At 48.5% G+C, this 21,116-nt stretch overlaps 1 protein-coding gene and 1 long non-coding RNA gene across 7 annotated transcripts in view; one reads left to right on the top strand and one right to left on the bottom strand.

Moving 5' to 3' along the window:
- LOC141154402 (uncharacterized) overlaps window positions 1–21,116 on the bottom strand; it is a 699,373-nt gene that overhangs the window by 209,843 nt on the left and 468,414 nt on the right. For both annotated transcript variants that reach the window (XR_012247431.1, XR_012247432.1), the window contains one exon: window positions 16,340–16,441. This is a non-coding gene — a long non-coding RNA (uncharacterized lncRNA). The remainder of the gene's footprint in view (window positions 1–16,339; window positions 16,442–21,116) is intronic.
- Window positions 1–21,116, top strand: part of LOC141154401 (uncharacterized) — a 240,062-nt gene that overhangs the window by 40,029 nt on the left and 178,917 nt on the right. The window lies entirely within an intron of this gene.

Here is a 21,116-nt window from a genome sequence, read left to right as displayed (position 1 = left end):
GCACAGTAGTTGTTGCAATACACATACAGATTAATATGTATTATTCCAACAGCACCTCTGCGATGCAAGGATAGGGTGCCCGGCATCCCGCCTAATTGAATAGTAGGGGCGTGTAATAGGATGCTGACTAGGCACGGTGCCGCGAGTGTGTGAATTGCACCCTACTGCAAGTTTCATCTGTGTGCAGTTTTAGTGCTAGGCAGTCGCTCCTCCAGTGAGAGTGGGTGAGAGTGATTGTTCATCAGCATTCTGCACCTGTGTTACCTAATTCTAACAAAAGGGGACCGGCTACGTCCTGGTGTGCATTTTTCTTGAAACTTGTCTGGTGAGTACCATTGCCTTTTGCCATTTTCTAATTTGACTTTGGAATTTTTTTAAAAAAATTCTGTTTATTGTTCTGGCTATGCTGTTTGTTATTATGCAGTTACAGCAGCAGCCCCTGTTCACACTTATTTTATTCTGTCTGGAGAGGATATACATACATACACACACAGAGGGGTTGTCCAAGATTGGGATGAAAGTCGGCAATAGCTCTATATGACTGCGGTCATCTGAATCCTCACATTGCATGCTGTCAGGATTCTCCGATGCCAGTGGCAAGAACAGCTGGTCATGTGGCTACACGTATGTGACGTGCCCCCTGGGCCGTGGGGTACTTGGTGCCGGGCAGGTCGTTGCTAGGGGAGATGTCACAGTGGCGGTGACCCGGTCCTTGACCCAGGGCGGTCATTCAAAAGGGGATTTTTATAGGGAATTATAGTTTATATACAAAGCTTGTGACGCCACCTGTGGTATGAGGCTAAAGGGAGCCGCCGCTGCGGAGCAGGTCCTCTGAAGCTGATGTTACTGCAGCAGGGATGGTGTGGCTCTCCACAGGTAGAGCTTAGCTCCAGGGCAGTGTAGATGTTATAGGTTGTGCTGGGCGTTGTAGTGCAGGGGATGATGGTGCAGGCAATAATCACAGAGACAGTGGGGTGCAGTCTTCAGAGTTTACTCACAGTTGTTAAGTTCCTCAGGTTACAGGTTCCGGACCACAACCTCCCACGTCGTGCTGCGTTCACCAGGCAGGATTTCAGCAATCCCTCAGGTAATTCAAGAGTGCCTGACAGGACGACCCCTTTCTATGTGCCTTCCTCAGTCGTCTTCCTGCGCTGGCTCTTGCCCTCCTGCCCTGCGCCTCGCAATCAGTGTCCCAATCCAGTAGCCTCGGGTCTTGTCGGGCGACCTGCAGTCTCCTGGACCCTATGTGGCCACCTTTTCGGCTATATAGTTGCGGATGTGGCCACTGCACCTTGCAAGTACAGCAGCCTCCGGTTCCTATCTGAGCCTTGTAGTTCTCCACTAGTTTAGGGGCCGGTCCCTTCTGCGGCTCGATCCCTCCACCGCCTGGCAGATTTGGGCGTACGGGTGGCCTCCAGCACTGCTCGTACCCCTGGGATCCCTTCTGTGCCTGGAGCCTTTCTCCTGCTCCCTCTCCTCTTCCTTCAGTCCTGGCCCTCTCACTAGGCCCACCTCCGGAGCAGAGCTCATGCAGAGCCTCTGCTCCCCTCACTTTCCTCCTCTGACTGACTTGTCTTTCTAAGATGGTTCCCCCTTTTATATCACTCCCTCACAAGTGCTCCCCTGATCTACATCCTCCATCCACACCCACTACATGGTTCCCCCTCACTAGGTTCCCCTCCACTCCAGCCAGGGACCAGGGACTATGCTCTCCCGTAGGAGCAATCTCGCCCTGCCCTACTGAAGTGGATGTGTTGGATGCAGGTGTTAGGCTCCTGAGCAGCACTCTATTCTTACCTGAGAGTGGGATACCACACCTCTGGGTGAGATACAGTTCCTCTGTGCGACTGAACCCGCAGGGGCACCACATATGTGCTTTGCATATATGTGGTCACGTGCCAATTAGACGTACTCGGCCTTACTCAGTTTCCTTGTATTGATCGAGGACGAGAAGGTCTCGTCACAGTGTGACTGGAAGCATGCAAATCACATACTTGTGGTCGCATGACATGCTCTCGCTGCCGGCATCGGAGAATCCTCACAGCGTGTGATGCGTGTGCTGTGAGGATTCAGAAGGCTGCTGTCATATGGATTGATTGCAGACTTTCATCTCAAACCTGGACAACCCTTTAAGAGTACGTTCCCACTTTCAGGATTTGCTGCGGTTTTGACGCTGCAGAATTTTTTTTACTTATTATGTAAATTAGTGGACACGCATTTTACGTTTTTTTACACATGCAGATTTTCCTCATCTAAGCAAGTCTATGAGGAAAGTCCACATGCGGACCCACAAGAGAAATTGACATGCTGCGGTCCTGAAAGACGCGCCGCATGTCAATTTTCGCAGGTGATCTGCAGGTGCACGGAGACGCAGAGTGAATATGGGATTTCTAGAAATCCATCCACTATGCTGTAACAACTTGCCGCTGCGTTTATGCAGCGTCAAAACTGCAGCAAATCCTAAACGTGAGAGCGTGCCCTTAGCGTGTTTATGCAGCGTCAAACCCGCAGCGGCCAGATGTTACAGCATAGTGGATTTCTAGAAATCCTATGCCCACTATGTGTATCTTGGCACCTGCGGCTCACCAGCGGACACTGACATGCAGAGCATCTTTCCAGACCGCACCATGTCAATTTCTCCAGCTGGTCCGCATGTGGACTTTCCCCATAGAACTAACCTCTATGAGGAAAGTCCGCAGGTGTAAAAAAAAATAAATGGCGCCGCTCATTTGCAAGTCGGGGCCACAGGCTAGTAAGCATCATGGGCACATACAGTGTGGCTAGCTGCAGCAAATATACTGGTGGTTAGTGATGGTCTACTGTCAGATGTACTCTCTCTGACAGCTGTGTCTTTTGCACTGCTGTGCACTCTTCAGCCTTTCCATTCCTCCTTCAGTTAGGCTATGTGCCCACGATGCAGAAATGCTGCATATTTTTTCCTCTTCTCCCTGGCAGGAATACGCATGCAGTTTTTACATGCGTTTTTCCCGCCAGGTAGAAGCGCTTGTCAAGCGTTTTTGCATGCACTTCTGCATGCGGGTTATCAAGCGCTTTTCTAAGCAATTTTAGCATCACTTGGAAAAGTGCTTGACAACTTGTTCACACTATATAAATCCATGCAACCGGCATGGATTTATAGTAGTGTGACCAAGTTAGTTAAAAAAAAAAAGAATAAGAATGGTTAAAAAAATAAAATAAAAATTATACTCGCCTTCCGATGTCCTCCCGGTGTTTTCTCTGCTGCGTCCGGTGTCTTGGGTGGCTCGCGGTGGTGTGAAGGACCTGCGGTGACGTCATTGAGTCAGGTTGATGTCATGGCAGGTCCTTCACAACACCGCGACCCATACAGCAGACCAGACAGAGGGGAGAAAACACCGGGAGGACATCGGAAGGGAAGTATAATCTTTATTCTTTATTTAAATTTTTTTTTTACAGTTTCTATGGTACGAAGGTCTGGATGAGAGTCTCCTCTTCTCCAGACCTGGGTACCATCCGCACATTGAACCGTGTGATATCCGCTTGTGCAGATGCAGTGATGCGGATGTCACGCGGTCCAATGCAAGTCAATGGCGGCGATTACGCTGCGTGTCCACAAAATTAATGGACATGCTGTGTATTTTTCTGCAATGATAATCCGCAGCGGAAATTTCATTATCATTGGGGACCATGGGGCACTTATTACCAAGCGTTTTCGCTATGGAAATTCCGCGGCAAAAACGCTTGAAAAACGCATAGTGGGCACGCAGCCTTAGGCTGTGTGCCCACGTAGTGTTTTTCAAGCGTTTTTGATGCGGAATTTCCGCAGCGGAAACGCTTGTAAAACGCTTGGTAACCCGCACCCCATGGTCCCCAATGGGATTCCGCAAGTTCTATGCACATGCTGCGGATTTTTCCGCAGCGTTTATGCTGCGTTCAAAAATCCGCAGCATGTCAATTAATTTTGCGTTTCCGCAAGCAGAATTGCCTTTGTCCAATGCATAAAAAACGCAAGGCAATTCCGCATGTGGAAAACGCGTGATAAACGCGCGAAAAATGCGCGATAAACGCGTGCGGAATTCCGCATGCGTTTTTCCGGGAGAGGACTTGCAGAAATGAAGCAGAAATTTTCTGCTTCATTTATGCAACGTGGGCACATAGCCTTAGGGTATGTGCCCACGATGCAGATTTGAAGCAGAAATTTCCTGAGAGTTTTTCCCTCTCCCTGGCAGAAAAAAATGCATGCGGATTTTACATGCGTTTTTTACGCGTTTTTACATGTGTTTTTTCAAGCCATTTTGAGCATCACTCAAATGCATTTGGAAAAGGGCCTGACAATATAAGTTGCTCACACAATATAAATCCATGCAACTGGCATGGATTTATATTGTGTGACCAACTTATGAGGAGAGTTCTGCTTTCAAATAGTGCATCTATAGTAAAAAAAAAAAAAAAAAAGAATTGAAAAGTAAAAAGAAAAAAAAAACCTTATACTCACCACTAGTGTTGAGCCACCCCCGTAGTGTTCGGGTTTGGTTCGGTTCGTCGAACACCGGGATGTTCGAGGAACTGTTCGTCGAACTGTTCGTCGAACACCTTAGAACACCGTCGAACACCGTTAAAACCAATGGCAGGCAAACAAAAACACATAGAAACACATAGAAAACACCTGCAAAGGTGTCCAAAAGCTGACAAACTGCTCAGAAGACACTCTCTTTAAAAAAGCCGGCCGGCAAATTCAGCAGCGGCATACACCGGTACCCGACAATTTAGACAAGAAGGAATAGAGCATCACACATAGATTAGATAGATAGAAACATGTCAGTCACACATATAAGAAGCACAGTGACAGTGTTGGTTACTGCACTTGTCATTTAGTGTAAAGGATTTATTAAAAAAAATAATAGTGTTTTCATGCACCGTCTCTTTAAAAAAGCCGGCCGGCAATTCAGCATCTGTACCCGACAATTTAGAACAGAAAGAATAGAGCTTCACACATAGATTAGATAGATAGAAACATGTCAGTCACATATATAATAAGTACAGTGATAGTGTTGCTTACTGTACTTGTCATTTAGTGTAAAGGATTTATTTAAAAAAATAATAGTGTTTTCATGCACTGTCTCTTTAAAAAAGCCGGCCGGCAATTCAGCAGCGGTACCCGACAATTTAGAACAGAAAGAATAGAGAATCACACATAGATTAGATAGATAGAAACATGTCAGTCACATATATATGAAGTACAGTGACAGTGTTGGTTACTGCACTTGTCATTTAGTATTAAAATAAAGGATTTATTATTAAAAAAATTGGCGTGGGGTTCCCCTTAATTTTAGGCTCTAGCGGAGGTTAAGCAGACGGCTGGGGCAGATGTTTGAAACCTGGGAAGGGGGTAATACCCACGGAGCTTCCCAGGCTACTAATATCAGCCCCCAGCTGAATACATAGCCTTTACTAGCTATTAAAATGGGGGACCCCCCAAAAAAAATGACGTGGGGTCCCCCCTAATTTAATAGCTAGCAAAGGCTAGGCAGACAGCTGGGGGCTGATATTAATAGCCCAGGAAGGGAGCCATGAATATTGGCCCCCTCCCAGGCTAGAAACACCAGCCGTCAGCCGCCCCAGAAATGGCGCATTCATAGGATGCGCCAATTCTGGCACTTAGCCTCGCTCTTCCACGCTGCCCTGGTGCGGTGGCAGGGGGTAATAGGGTTGGGGTTGATGTCAGCTTATAATGCCAGCTGACATCAAGCCCAGGTTAGTAATGGAGAGGCGTCTATAAGACACCCCCATTACTAACCCCATAGTCAAAGTTAAAAAAAACACAAACACCCAGAATAAAGTCCTTTAATTGAAATAAAGACACAATCCTTTATTGTTCTAAATTAAACCATACTTACCATCACGCCCATTCCAGCTGAAGCCAACGATCTCCTGCAATAAAAGAAAAATAATAAAGCAACCTCATCCTTACCTTTCCATGGTTCCCACGACAGCTTCAGCTCTGCTACATCGAGATGACAGGCTGGACCGCAGCAGAACGCTGCCATCCAGCCTGTCATCCCGCAGACACTGAGAAGCGCAGGCTTGCTTGCGCTGCTCAGCGTCTCTCTGTGACGACATCCAGATGAGCCGAGTTCATGTCCAATGAACTCGGCTCACCTCATGCACGTCACTGACAGCGTGGGAAAATTCTCACGCTGAAGCGCTGATTGCAGGAGAATTTTCCCACGCTGTCAGTGACGTGCAGGAGGTGAGCTGAGTTCATTGGACATGAGCTCACCTCATGCACATCACTGACAGCGTGGGAGAATTCTCCTGCACTCAGCACTTCAGCGTGAGAATTTTCCCACGCTGTCAGTGACGTGCATGAGGTGAGCCGAGTTCATTGGACATGACCTCGGCTCATCTGGATGCCGTCACAGCGAGACAGTGAGGAGCGCAAGCATGCCTGCGCTTCTCAGTGTCTGCGGGATGACAGACTGGATGGCAGCGTTCTGCTGCGGTCCAGCCATTCATCTCGATGTAGCAGAGCTGAAGCTGTCGTGGGAACCATGGAAAGGTAAGGATGAGGTTGGTTTATTATTTTTCTTTTATTGCAGGAGATCGTTGGCTTCAGCTGGAATGGGTGTGATGGTAAGTATGGTTTAATTTAGAACAATAAAGAATTGTGTCTTTATTTCAATTAAAGGACTTTATTCTGGGTGTTGTGTTTTTTTTAAATACTTTACTAGAAATTCATGGCGGTCATGTCTAATACTGGCGTGACCCCATGAATTTTGGGCTTGGGGCCAGCTGATAATACCAAGCTGGCCCTAACCCCTTTATTACCCAGTGAGCCACCGCACCAGGGCCCTGGATGAGTTGGGTACAGCGCCAGAAGATGGCGCTTCTATGAACGCGCCATTTTCCGGGGTGGCTGCGGACTGCAATTTGTAGCGGGGGGGGGACCCAGAAAGCTTGGGCCTCCCTGCGCTGCAGATTCCAGCCCCCAGCTGCCTAGTTGGACCTGGCTGGACACAAAAATAGGGCGAAGCCCCACGTACTTTTTTTTTAATTATTTCATGAAATTCATGAAATAATTAAGAAAAAAAGGCCTTCCCTATATTGTTGTGTCCGGCCAGGTACAAATAGGCAGCTGGTGGTTGGGGGCAGCCCGTTCCTGCCTGCTGTACCTGGCTGGACACAAATATAGTGCGAAGCCCCACTTCAATTTTTTTTAATTATTTCATGAAATTCATGAAATAATTAAGAAAAAAAGGGCTTCCCTATATTGTTGTGTCCGGCCAGGTACAAATAGGCAGCTGGTGGATGGGGGCAGCCCGTTCCTGCCTGCTGTACCTGGCTGGACACAAATATAGTGCGAAGCCCCTGTAACATACCTGGCGGCGTCCTTGCATGGTGGTCCATCTCCCACTGTGCAAGAGAGCGCACTTGATCTCCTGTCCAGAATGTCTCTCTGGCTTCCCTCCATGCTGTCTGCTTGTGTCTGTTTCTGCTGCTTAAGGGCGGCGCCCGATCACTTCCTGCTTTTTGTACCTGCTGTGGGTCACACCCCTTGTGCGTCCTCAGCCTATTGCTGTCTGACACTTGGTATATAGCTCAGCAGCTCCCTTCTATCCCTGCCTGAGCATATGTGTTTCTTTCAGTGTGTGCTTGCACTCTGAAGTTGCCAGGTCCCGTTCCTGTTTCCCTGTCCGCCTTTCCTGGAGGCTGTATTTCCAGGCCTGTCTGAACTGTGTCCTGTATTTCTCCTGCCTTGCGGTGTCAGCTCCCGTGTCTGAACTGTGTCCTGTTTGTCTCCTGCTTTACGGTATTAGTTCCCGTGTCTGAACTAAGTCCTGTATGTCTCCTGCTTTACGGTATTAGTTCCCGTGTCTGAACTAAGTCCTGTATTTCTCCTGCCTTGCGGTGTCAGCTCCCGTGTCTGAACTGTGTCCTGTATGTCTCCTGCTTTGCGGTATTAGTTCCCGTGTCTGAACTTAGTCTTTTCTGTGTTCTCTTGTCTGTCCTGTCTGAACACGCTCCTAGCCTGTTCCTCCCGCCTTCTAGGGGCCGATTACCTAGACCCGCTCCTGTATCCCGCTGCAGTGTCGGTCTCCTCCGTACACTCAGTTCCAGTCTGAACTCTCTCCTATCCTTTACCTGTTTTGTCTATGTCCATTCCCTTCCTTTTCCTGCAGAGTCTGAACTCGTACCTAACTCCTGCCAGTTGTCTCTGTACTTCCGTTTGTGAGTTTGTGGTCCACTCGCTACTTCACTGCAAGTACCCTGTGGGTGTCTGGCTCTGTCTTTCCCTTCCTGTCTGTTCCGTGTGAACAGAGTCCTGTCCTGCCCTGCTTCTGCCCGCTGCTCCGGCAGTCCTGTCCTGTCCTGCCCTGCTTCTGCCCGCTGCTCCGGCAGTCCTGTCCTGCCCTGCTTCTGCCCGCTGCTCCGGCAGTCCTGTCCTGCCCTGCCTGTACCCCTCTGCCTGTATTGTTCCTGAGTCCCAGTGTGTACTGGGCCCTATCCTGCCTGTATTGTTCCTGAGTCCCAGTGTGTACTGGGCCCTATCCTGCCTGTATTGTTCCTGAGTCCCGGTGTGTACTGGGTTCTATCCCGCCTGTGTTCCTACCTGCTAGTGCCTCCTGTCTGCACTCTAGCTGTGCTTGCCTTTACCCCCCTGCCTGCATACCCGCCTGCCTGCATACCAGTCGTGCCTGCCTATACCCACCAGTCTGTGTGCCAGCCTACCAGCCTGTTCCTGTATTCCCCTGTGTGGGTCAACAGCCGTGTCCGGGGTCTGTCCTGGAGTAGCACCTGGTCCCTCTGCTCGGTTCCTCCTTGGTGCACTGGCGTCGTATGCCGTCGTGCGACCCTGGTCGGATCGGGTGAATACTTAGTCACGCCCCTCCAGGCATTCACTCTCCGGCACGGTCCAGTGGAATCACTATCAATCCCATGCACACGCCGCTTAGCCCGGGCGTGTGCATAACAGCATGCTCAGGCCATGGTTCCCGTTGAGCCCCACGGCCTTCGCTCTTTGAGAAGTTTTTCCAGCGAATATATGCATTAAAATAAATAAATAAATTTTTTCCCCCTTAGCTGAGTTCCAGGCGAATTACGCACCGTCCAGATGGATCTATCAGCTCTCGTTCCTGCGGATCCGCCACGTTACTATGGGGATCCAAGACAGTGTCGTGCATTTGTGGAGCAATGCATGCTACACTTTAAGGCCTACCCTCTTTATTTTCCTTCCGATTGGGCTAAAGTGGCCTTTATGATGTCTTACCTGGCGGGGGATGCCTTGGAATGGATCAACCCCCTATATGAGACACAGGATCCGATCCTCCGGGACCTAATGGCCTTCCTGGTGGCCTTTCTAATGGTCTTCGATGATCCTAACCCGGAGGCTCCTGCTGAAGCTTCACTTCCCAATATCCCGGAGCAGCCCCAATGGGTAATGTGTGTGGGTAGCGTAATAGTTCTCCAGCCCAATGAGACTACTGCCCACCCAGAATCCTCACAGGGTGACTACGCTTTCCGGAATACTTCTCCCAACCTCAAGAGGCAGTCCAGACGTGCTAGACTTAGAGGCAAGCAGTCACGCCTGGGTCTGTCCTCCCTGAGACCTCCTGAACCCTTCGGGGTGCTACCTGGTAACGAAAGGACAGAGACTCTCCTATACTCTGTACCTGATACCTCGCTCGCTTCGTCCAGTGAGTCCAACCTAGTGTACTCCGAAGCAGAGGTTACTCCCGAGTCTCTACACCCCTCCGACCAGGCGGAGGACCTCCAGTTGTGTTTAGAACCCTTCGGGGTGCCACCTGGTGGTGAATGGACAGAGACTTTCCTATTTCCTGTACCTGATACCTCGCCTGCTTCCTCCAGTGAGTCCGACCTAGTGTTCTCCGAAGCAGAAGTTACTCCCGAGTCTCTACACCCCTCCGACCAGGCGGAGGACCTCCAGTTGTGTTTAGAACCCTTCGGGGTGCCACCTGGTGGTGAATGGACAGAGACTTTCCTATTTCCTGTACCTGATACCTCGCCTGCTTCCTCCAGTGAGTCCGACCTAGTGTTCTCCGAAGCAGAAGTTACTCCCGAGTCTCTACACCCCTCCGACCAGGCGGAGGACCTCCAGTTGTGTTTAGAACCCTTCGGGGTGCCACCTGGTGGTGAATGGACAGAGACTTTCCTATTTCCTGTACCTGATACCTCGCCGGCTTCCTCCAGTGAGTCCGACCTAGTGTACTCTGAAGCAGATGTTTTCTCTGAGCCTCTGTACTCTTCTGACCCGGCGGAGGACCTCCAGTTGTTTCCTGAATCCTCCGGGATACCACCAGATAACAAAGAGACAGTGACTTTTCCTCATTATGTACCTGATAACCCGTCTATTTTTTCCTGTGAGCTTGACAAGATGTACCTCGAAGCAGAGATTACCCTCAAGTCTCTGTCCCCCTCCAACCCAGTGAACGACTGGTCCTCGAATTCCCTGCGGAAGATTCTGGCAGGCCTGAAGAAGAGGGGGCGTAAGGGGGGAGGTACTGTAACATACCTGGCGGCGTCCTTGCATGGTGGTCCATCTCCCACTGTGCAAGAGAGCGCACTTGATCTCCTGTCCAGAATGTCTCTCTGGCTTCCCTCCATGCTGTCTGCTTGTGTCTGTTTCTGCTGCTTAAGGGCGGCGCCCGATCACTTCCTGCTTTTTGTACCTGCTGTGGGTCACACCCCTTGTGCGTCCTCAGCCTATTGCTGTCTGACACTTGGTATATAGCTCAGCAGCTCCCTTCTATCCCTGCCTGAGCATATGTGTTTCTTTCAGTGTGTGCTTGCACTCTGAAGTTGCCAGGTCCCGTTCCTGTTTCCCTGTCCGCCTTTCCTGGAGGCTGTATTTCCAGGCCTGTCTGAACTGTGTCCTGTATTTCTCCTGCCTTGCGGTGTCAGCTCCCGTGTCTGAACTGTGTCCTGTTTGTCTCCTGCTTTACGGTATTAGTTCCCGTGTCTGAACTAAGTCCTGTATGTCTCCTGCTTTACGGTATTAGTTCCCGTGTCTGAACTAAGTCCTGTATTTCTCCTGCCTTGCGGTGTCAGCTCCCGTGTCTGAACTGTGTCCTGTATGTCTCCTGCTTTGCGGTATTAGTTCCCGTGTCTGAACTTAGTCTTTTCTGTGTTCTCTTGTCTGTCCTGTCTGAACACGCTCCTAGCCTGTTCCTCCCGCCTTCTAGGGGCCGATTACCTAGACCCGCTCCTGTATCCCGCTGCAGTGTCGGTCTCCTCCGTACACTCAGTTCCAGTCTGAACTCTCTCCTATCCTTTACCTGTTTTGTCTATGTCCATTCCCTTCCTTTTCCTGCAGAGTCTGAACTCGTACCTAACTCCTGCCAGTTGTCTCTGTACTTCCGTTTGTGAGTTTGTGGTCCACTCGCTACTTCACTGCAAGTACCCTGTGGGTGTCTGGCTCTGTCTTTCCCTTCCTGTCTGTTCCGTGTGAACAGAGTCCTGTCCTGCCCTGCTTCTGCCCGCTGCTCCGGCAGTCCTGTCCTGCCCTGCTTCTGCCCGCTGCTCCGGCAGTCCTGTCCTGCCCTGCTTCTGCCCGCTGCTCCGGCAGTCCTGTCCTGCCCTGCCTGTACCCCTCTGCCTGTATTGTTCCTGAGTCCCAGTGTGTACTGGGCCCTATCCTGCCTGTATTGTTCCTGAGTCCCAGTGTGTACTGGGCCCTATCCTGCCTGTATTGTTCCTGAGTCCCGGTGTGTACTGGGTTCTATCCCGCCTGTGTTCCTACCTGCTAGTGCCTCCTGTCTGCACTCTAGCTGTGCTTGCCTTTACCCCCCTGCCTGCATACCCGCCTGCCTGCATACCAGTCGTGCCTGCCTATACCCACCAGTCTGTGTGCCAGCCTACCAGCCTGTTCCTGTATTCCCCTGTGTGGGTCAACAGCCGTGTCCGGGGTCTGTCCTGGAGTAGCACCTGGTCCCTCTGCTCGGTTCCTCCTTGGTGCACTGGCGTCGTATGCCGTCGTGCGACCCTGGTCGGATCGGGTGAATACTTAGTCACGCCCCTCCAGGCATTCACTCTCCGGCACGGTCCAGTGGAATCACTATCAATCCCATGCACACGCCGCTTAGCCCGGGCGTGTGCATAACAGCCCCACTTCAATTTTTTTTAATTATTTCATGAAATTCATGAAATAATTAAGAAAAAAAGGGCTTCCCTATATTGTTGTGTCCGGCCAGGTACAAATAGGCAGCTGGTGGATGGGGGCAGCCCGTTCCTGCCTGCTGTACCTGGCTGGACACAAATATAGTGCGAAGCCCCACTTCAATTTTTTTAAATTATTTCAGGAAATTCATGAAATAATTTAAAAAAAATTGACGTGGGGCTTCGCACTATATTTGTGTCCAGCCAGGTACAGCAGGCAGGAACGGGCTGCCCCCAACCACCAGCTGCCTATTTGTACCTGGCCGGACACAACAATATAGGGAAGCCCTTTTTTTCTTAATTATTTCATGAAATAATTTAAAGAAAATTGACGTGGGGCTTCGCCCTGTTTTTGTGTCCAGCCAGGTACAACTAGGCAGCTGGGGGCTGGAATCCGCAGCGCAGGGAGGCCCAAGCTTTCTGGGCCACCCCCGCTGCAAATTGCAGTCCGCAGCCACCCCGGAAAATGGCGCGTTCATAGAAGCGCCATCTTCTGGCGCTGTACCCAACTCATCCAGGGCCCTGATGCGGTGGCTCACTGGGTAATAAAGGGGTTAGGGCCAGCTTGGCATTATCAGCTGGCCCTAAGCCCGAAATTCATGGGGTCACGCCAATATTAGACATGACCACCATGAATTTCTAGTAAAGTATTTAAAAAAAACACAACACCCAGAAAAAAGTCCTTTAATTGAAATAAACACACAATTCTTTATTGTTCTAAATTAAACCATACTTACCATCACGCCCATTCCAGCTGAAGCCAACGATCTCCTGAAATAAAAGAAAAATAATAAAGCAACATCATCCTTACCTTTCCATGGTTCCCATGACAGCTTCAGCTCTGCTACATCGAGATGACAGGCTGGACCGCAGCAGAACGCTGCCATCCAGCCTGTCATCCCGCAGACACTGAGAAGCGCAGGCTTGCTTGCGCTCCACAGTGTCTCTCTGTGAGGGCATCCAGATGAGCCGAGTTCATGTCCAATGAACTCGGCTCACCTCATGCACGTCACTGACAGCGTGGGAAAATTCTCCTGCACTCAGCGCTTCAGCGTGGGAGAATTCTCACACTGAAGCGCTGAGTGCAGGAGAATTCTCCCACGCTGTCAGTGACGTGCAGGAGGTGAGCTGAGTTCATTGGACATGAGCTCACCTTATGCACGTCACTGACAGCGTGGGAAAATTCTCCTGCACTCAGCGCTTCAGCGGGAGAATTCTCACGCTGAAGCGCTGAGTGCAGGAGAATTCTCCCACGCTGTCAGTGACGTGCAGGAGGTGAGCTGAGTTCATTGGACATGAGCTCACCTTATGCACGTCACTGACAGCGTGGGAGAATTCTCCTGCTCTCACCGCTTCAGCTTGAGAATTTTCCCACGCTGTCAGTGACGTGCATGAGGTGAGCCGAGTTCATTGGACATGAACTCGGCTCATCTGGATGTCGTCACAGAGAGACGCTGAGCAGCGCAAGCAAGCCTGCGCTTCTCAGTGTCTGCGGGATGAGAGGCTGGATGGCAGCGTTCTGCTGCGGTCCAGCCTGTCATCTCGATGTAGCAGAGCTGAAGCTGTCGTGGGAACCATGGAAAGGTAAGGATGAGGTTGCTTTATTATTTTTCTTTTATTGCAGGAGATCGTTGGCTTCAGCTGGAATGGGCGTGACGGTAAGTATGGTTTAATTTAGAACAATAAAGGATTGTGTCTTTATTTCAATTAAAGGACTTTATTCTGGGTGTTTGTGTTTTTTTTAACTTTGACTATGGGGTTAGTAATGGGGGTGTCTTATAGACGCCTCTCCATTACTAACCTGGGCTTGATGTCAGCTGGCATTATAAGCTGACATCAACCCCAACCCTATTACCCCCTGCCACCGCACCAGGGCAGCGTGGAAGAGCGAGGCTAAGTGCCAGAATTGGCGCATCCTATGAATGCGCCATTTCTGGGGCGGCTGACGGCTGGTGTTTCTAGCCTGGGAGGGGGCCAATATTCATGGCTCCCTTCCTGGGCTATTAATATCAGCCCCCAGCTGTCTGCCTAGCCTTTGCTAGCTATTAAATTAGGGGGGACCCCACGTCATTTTTTTGGGGGGGTCCCCCATTTTAATAGCTAGTAAAGGCTATGTATTCAGCTGGGGGCTGATATTAGTAGCCTGGGAAGCTCCGTGGGTATTACCCCCTTCCCAGGCTTCAAACATCTGCCCCAGCCGTCTGCTTAACCTCCGCTAGAGCCTAAAATTAAGGGGAACCCCACGCCAATTTTTTTAATAATAAATCCTTTATTTTAATACTAAATGACAAGTACAGTAACCAACACTATCACTGTACTTCATATATATGTGACTGACATGTTTCTATCTATCTAATCTATGTGTGAAGCTCTATTCTGTCTGTTATAAATTGTCGGGTACCGCTGCTGAATTGCCGGCCGGCTTTTTTAAAGAGACAGTGCATGAAAACACTATTATTTTTTTTGATAAATCCTTTACGCTAAATGACAAGTACAGTAAGCAACACTGTCACTGTACTTCGTATATATGTGGCTGACATGTTTCTATCTATCTAATCTATGTATGATGCTCTATTCTGTCTGTTATAAATTGTCGGGTACCGCTGCTGAATTGCCGGCCGGCTTTTTTAAAGAGACAGTGCATGAAAACACTATTATTTTTTTAAATAAATCCTTTACACTAAATGACAAGTACAGTAATCAACACTGTCACTGCACTTCTTATATATGTGACTGACATGTTTCTATCTATCTAATCTATGTGTGATTCTCTATTCTTTCTATTCTAAATTGTCGGGTACCGCTGCTGAATTGCCGGCCGGCTTTTTTAAAGAGACGGTGCATGAAAACACTATTATTTTTTTTGATAAATCCTTTACGCTAAATGACAAGTACAGTAAGCAGCACTTTCACTGTACTTCGTATATATGTGGCTGACATGTTTATATCTATCTAATCTATGTGTGAAGCTCTATTCTTTCGGTTCTAAATTGTCGGGTACAGGTGTATGCCGCTGCTGAATTGCCGGCTTTTCATGTTTCACTGTGAGCACTGTTCCCATCGATTTGGGCAATCACTGTAATGCCACAACCACCATGGCTGTGGCATTACAGTGAGTGGCAGACAATCCCTGCATGATTGGTGCTCTAAATAGCGCCAGACATGCAGGACACGCTTTTGGTGCACGAACAGTTATCGAACATAACCTCGAACAGCCGAATTTTTTGCAAATCGTTCGGGTTCGTCGAACAACTCGAACACCGCCCAAAACAGCTCGAATTTGAGATTGGCGAACAGTTCTAGTCGAACACCGCTCATCTCTACTCACCACTCCGGCGGCCCCCGGTCTCCTCCCGGCGGCGATTCTCTCTCCTCTGCGGCCCGCTGTGTCCTGCCAGGACCTGCAGTGACGTCATTTATCAGATGTTGGTCACGTGACCATCAGCTGACCGATTAAATATTGGTTAATAATATTTAATTTCTGGAAAACTTCTTTAGGAGAGCTTAACAAAAACATTCACAGGACCAATGTCAGTGGCCATGTTGGTAGTTCATGGCTGCCGGACCAGAGACCTGCTTGCCTCTTCCTATGTGTTGGCACCCCCAGCACCTCATGTACTTTAGCAGCCCTGGTGCCAAGGGATAGGTGACAACTTCTAGACCAGATGTGATTCGACCATTGAAACACCCACCAATGGCTACAGCACTGTTTGACCAGCCGCTCAAGTCTTGGCCGAAGACAGTTGCAAAATTATTATAAACTTTATTGAGATCAATACTCTCTCCCCTGTCTTATAGTATCTACTCTCATTCTGTCTCCCAAATTTACCAGAACTGTTTCTGAAAAATCAGGTCAGTCCCAGTAAATCCAGGTATGGTTGTGTATTCTATGGACAGGGGAGGGAACCTTTAGTGAATATTCGCGATTTGGTTTTTATATGTAAAATATGTGAAAGAAATAATGGTCAGAATGTAAAATACACTGATCATTTCCTTCTAAAATATTTGGTTGAATTTCTTCATAAATAACAGAGGTCACAGCAAGGGGTGTGCATGCTATGCATTTTTCTACCCTCCTCGAACCACCAGGTAAATTAACTGCTTAGGTACTGTGCATTTTTAGTCTTTGATATATTTAGCAAAGAATATCTCACATAATGTACTAGGAGCCAAAATATATAATTACCTGTAATGTATGTGGTTCCAGGGTATAAACTCCATGTCTCTGTGCAGTATGGTGGCAATCGTAAAACTTTCCACCTGACGTGCCCCTCTGGCATCTTACCTCCTTGGAGACAACAGGTTCACATTAATTCCTATGTTTCTTTTCGATTCGGCGGCCTACAAGATATTCCAGACATACAGTGATTACGTCCCTCTCTGCTGTCGATTATTTCGTCCACCAGTTATGTTTCTTTGCTTCTCTAATGCTCCTCATATTTCAGGATCCACACAACATTACCGTCCCATTATTTCATTTTAAACTGATGCTAAATATTTTATGCTTTCTGACTTCCAGGTCTAATGTGTAATTGCTTTATTTCCAGAGATTCATTGCTAGATGATAAACAGATAAAAGTCCTTACAGGGTTATGTAGGATAAAAAAACAAAACTGTTTTTTTATCAGAAACAGTAACACTCTTGGTATTGGACTGTGATATTGCAGCTTTTCCTACTAAATGTAATACCAGACACAGTACATTTCTGCACAAAAAGTAAAAAAAAACAACAACAAAAAAACAGACAAAAACTGTAGGAAAATAACATTTTTGCCAAGGTGGTCAGTACATAGGTAAAAAAAACATTAGGGGCACGTTGACAGTCCTCATTAGTGTAACTTGTTGCCCAAGACAGTGTCATCGTACATGACCCATCAGGAGTGGCAGCCCACATGATCCCACAACAGTGCTAGTCATCATGCCCTCATGACAGTGTCAGGCACTGTGCTCCCATGACTCAGCCTAACATCATGACTCTATCACAGTACCAGCCACCTTGCCACAATTACAGCCAGTCACTCACAACACAATACGGCTTTCTACTTCCAGCACGCGGTTGCAGGCTGTGACAAATCATTGGTAATTTCCTTTTCCTGTACAGCACAGAGGAAAACTTTTTCAGCAAAAGCAATCTCATATCATCAGTTTATGAAGGGGCGGAAGCAAATCACCTACCTGGAGCTCTGTATTTACCTGCACATCGATGGAAAAAAATCCATAGAAGAAATATACACTGCTCAAAAAAATAATGGGAACAGTCAAATAACACATCCTAGATCTGAATGTATGAAATATTCTCATTGAATACTTTGTTCTGTACAAAGTTGAATGTGCTGACAACAAAATCACACAAAAATCATCAATGGAAATCAAATTTATTAACCAATGGAGGTCTGGATTTGGAGTCACCCCCAAAATTAAAGTGGAAAAACACACTACAGGCTGATGCAACTTTGATGTAATGTCCTTAAAACAAGTCAAAATGAGGCTCAGTATTGTGTGTGGCCTCCACGTGCCTGTATGACCTCCCTACAACGCCTGGGCATGCTCCTGATGAGGTTGCGGATGGTCTCCTGTGGGATCTCCTCCCAGACCTGGACTAAAGCATCCGCCAACTCCTGGACAGTCTGTGGTGCAACGTGACGTTGTTGGATGGAGCGAGACATGATGTCCCAGATGTGCTCAATCGGATTCAGGTCTGAGGAACGGGTGGGCCAGTCCATAGCTTCAATGCCTTCATCTTGCAGGAACTGCTGACACACTCCAGCCACATGATGTCTGGCATTGTCCTGCTTTAGGAGGAACCCAGGGCCAACCGCACCAGCATATGGTCTCACAAGGGGTCTGAGGATCTCATCTCGTTACCTAATGGCAGTCAGGCTACCTCTGGCGAGCACATGGAGGGCTGTGCGGCCCTCCAAAGAAATGCCACCCCTCACCATTACTGACCCACTGCCAAATCGGTCATGCTGAAGGATGTTGCAGGCAGCAGATCACTCTCCACGGCGTCTCCAGACTCCGTCACGTGTGTCACATGTGCTCAGTGTGAACCTGCTTTCATCTGTGAAGAGCACAGGGCGCCAGTGGCGACTTTGCCAATCCTGGTGTTCTGTGGCAAATGCCAAGCGTCCTGCACGGTGTTGGACTGTGAGCACAACCCTCATCTGTGGACGTCGGGCCCTCATACCACCCTCATGGAGTTGGTTTCTAACCGTTTGTGCAGACACACGCACATTTGTGGCCTGCTGGTGGTCATTTTGCAGGGCTCTGGCAGTGCTCCTCCTGTTCCTCCTTACACAAAGGCGGAGGTAGCAGTCCAGATGCTTGGTTGTTGCCCTCCTACGGCCCCCTCCACGTCTCCTGGTGTACTGGCCTGTCTCCTGGTAGCGCCTCTAGCCTCTGGACACTACGCTGACAGACATAGCAAACCTTCTTGCCACAGCTCGCATTGATGTGCCATCCTGGATGAGCTGCACTACCTGACCAACTTCTGTGGGTTGTAGAGTCCATCTCATGCTACTGTGGCGCCCCTGCGGGTTCAGTCGCCACAGAGGTACTGCATCTCGCCCTCAGGTGCGGCATCTCACTCTCAGGTAAGGATGGAGTACTGCCCGGGACCCTAACACCTGCATCCAACACTACACTACTCCAGACCAGCAGGAGGGGAAAGATGCGCTGCTCCTCTGCTGAACCCTGTCCCTGGCTGGAGTGGGGGGAACCATGTAGTGGGTGTGGGTGGAGGAAGAAGTTCAGGGGAGCTCAGTAAGAAGTGATATAAAATGGGATGTAACCATCTAGAAGGGTTCCAGTCAGAGAAGAAGTGAGAGAGAGTCAGAGGAAGAGTTGGGAGCAGGAGTTCTGCTCAGGGAAGCGCGGGCCTGAGTGAGGAGGCCCAAGAGAAGGAGAGAAGGAAGGAACGGGAGCAGAGAGAAGGCTCCAGGAGTGAAGAAAGGATCCCACGGGTAAGGGCAGTGCTGGAGGCCACCTGTACGCCCGAATCTACCAGGCGGTTGAGGGATCGGGTCGCAGAGGGGACCGGCCCCTAACTAGTGAGAATTGCAATATTCAACTAGGTAACCGGAAAGTGCAGCATTTCAGGTGCTGCAGCCCAAAGCCACATCTAACTCCCCAAAAAGGTGGCCATAGAGGACACAGGGGACAGAGAAGACGTCGCCCGACAAGGTCCGCGGTCACTGGATTGGGACACTGGGTGTGAGGTGCAGGGAGACGGCCAGAAGGAACACACAGAAGGACGTCCCGTTATGTACTCCGGAGGTACCTGAGGGTTGGCTGAGCCCCTGCCCGGTGAATGCAGCACGACGTGGGAAGTTATGATCTGCAGTTGTAACCAGGAGCAAAGTAAGAACTGTGAGTAAATCCAGAAAACTGCACCCCACTGTCTCTGTGAATTATTACTGCTGCGCCATCACCCCCAGCACTACACTGCACCACAACCGCTACCTCAATATCTACAACATCTACACTGCCCTGGAGATAAGCTCTACCTGTGGAGAGCTAAACTAACTCTGCTGCATTAATAGCTCCAGAGGACCTGCTCCACACCGGCGGCTCCCTTTAGCCGCATACCACAGGTGGCGTCACGAACTGTATATAAGAACTTTAATTCCCCTGTAAATTTCCCCTTTTATTGACCGCCCTGGGTCACGGACCGGGTCACCGCCACTGTGACATCTCCCCTAACAACGACCGGCCCGGCACAGAGTACCCCACGGCCCAGGGGGCGCATCACTACCATGAGTGTGAAAGCACAACCAACATTCAAAAGTGACTAAGACATCAGCCATAAAGCATTGGTACTGAGATGTGGTCTGTGGTCCCCACCTGCAGAACCACTCCTTTATTGAGGGTGTCTTGATAATCGCCAATAATTTCCATCTATTTTCTATTCCATTTGCACAACAGCATGTGAAATTGATTGTCAATCAGTGTTGCTTCCTAAGTGGACAGTTTGATTTCACAGAAGTTTGATTTACTTGGAGTTATATTCTGTTGTTTAAGTGTTCCCTTTATTTTTTTGAGCAGTGTATTAAAGATCAGATCGAACCCTCAGTTTATTAAATTATCATCATTCTTCAAACGAAAGGCAATTCCTCCATAGGAAGACAGAAAAGCTTCCTTCTTCACTGATAGACCAGAGACCTAAAGCCAACATCGAAGGGAATTTCTGGTATAACAAAGATCTCGAAATAAAAACCATAATCTGGTGTTTTTTTTATGTTAGTTTCCTCTTTGTTGGGGCAGGTATAGCCAGATAGCATCCTGGGAGAATTTTCATAGGTAGTGAATGATAACATTGTAGTATGTTATACTGGTCCTCTTTATTTGCTTTGCCATGAATGATAATAGTAACAATAAGGAGACTAGAATAGAAGAAGATCACCCTAACAGAATGACAGGTAAGTTTAGGTCGCAAATCCAGGTAGGAGCATCACAGAGCTAGGGATAGCGGCAGTATGGCGGAGTTGGAGCATTCTTCCGGTTCTCTTCGATCACCCATTGTGCCATTCAGTGGGTAACTGCAAGTCTGTAGGATGCGGCTATGCTGCTTCTTGCTTTCATGTGTAATCGGTAAAACACAGCTCCCTGTTCATATAGAGCATTTTCTCCATTTCATTTTGCTGTGGGACAACAATTTTATTTACTTTTGCCATCATTTCTGGTTTTGGTGTATCTAACAATTATGTACGGTGTAGTCTATTTTAGGGTTCTCTGCTTTTTTTGTATATTTCAGACTATTTGTTAATTATATATTTGAATAAAGATATACCTTTTATGAGACTTTATGGCACTAGTTTATTATTGGTATTGAGTTCTAAGATGATGCGTCTCTGTATGTTATTGGACACATGCTAATTTTTTTGTGGATAGTAATAGTTAAAACACAGCTGCCTATCCATATGGAGCATTTTCATTTGCTATGGGACAATAATTTTATTTACTCT

Source organism: Phyllobates terribilis, unplaced genomic scaffold, assembly GCF_046119375.1.
Source record: "Phyllobates terribilis strain yellow unplaced genomic scaffold, ASM4611937v1 Scaffold_7__3_contigs__length_470593459, whole genome shotgun sequence".
In the NCBI taxonomy this organism is placed as follows: Eukaryota; Metazoa; Chordata; class Amphibia; order Anura; family Dendrobatidae; genus Phyllobates; species Phyllobates terribilis.
Note: the sequence above shows the minus strand (reverse complement) of the source record. Positions and strands in the feature narration are given on the sequence as shown.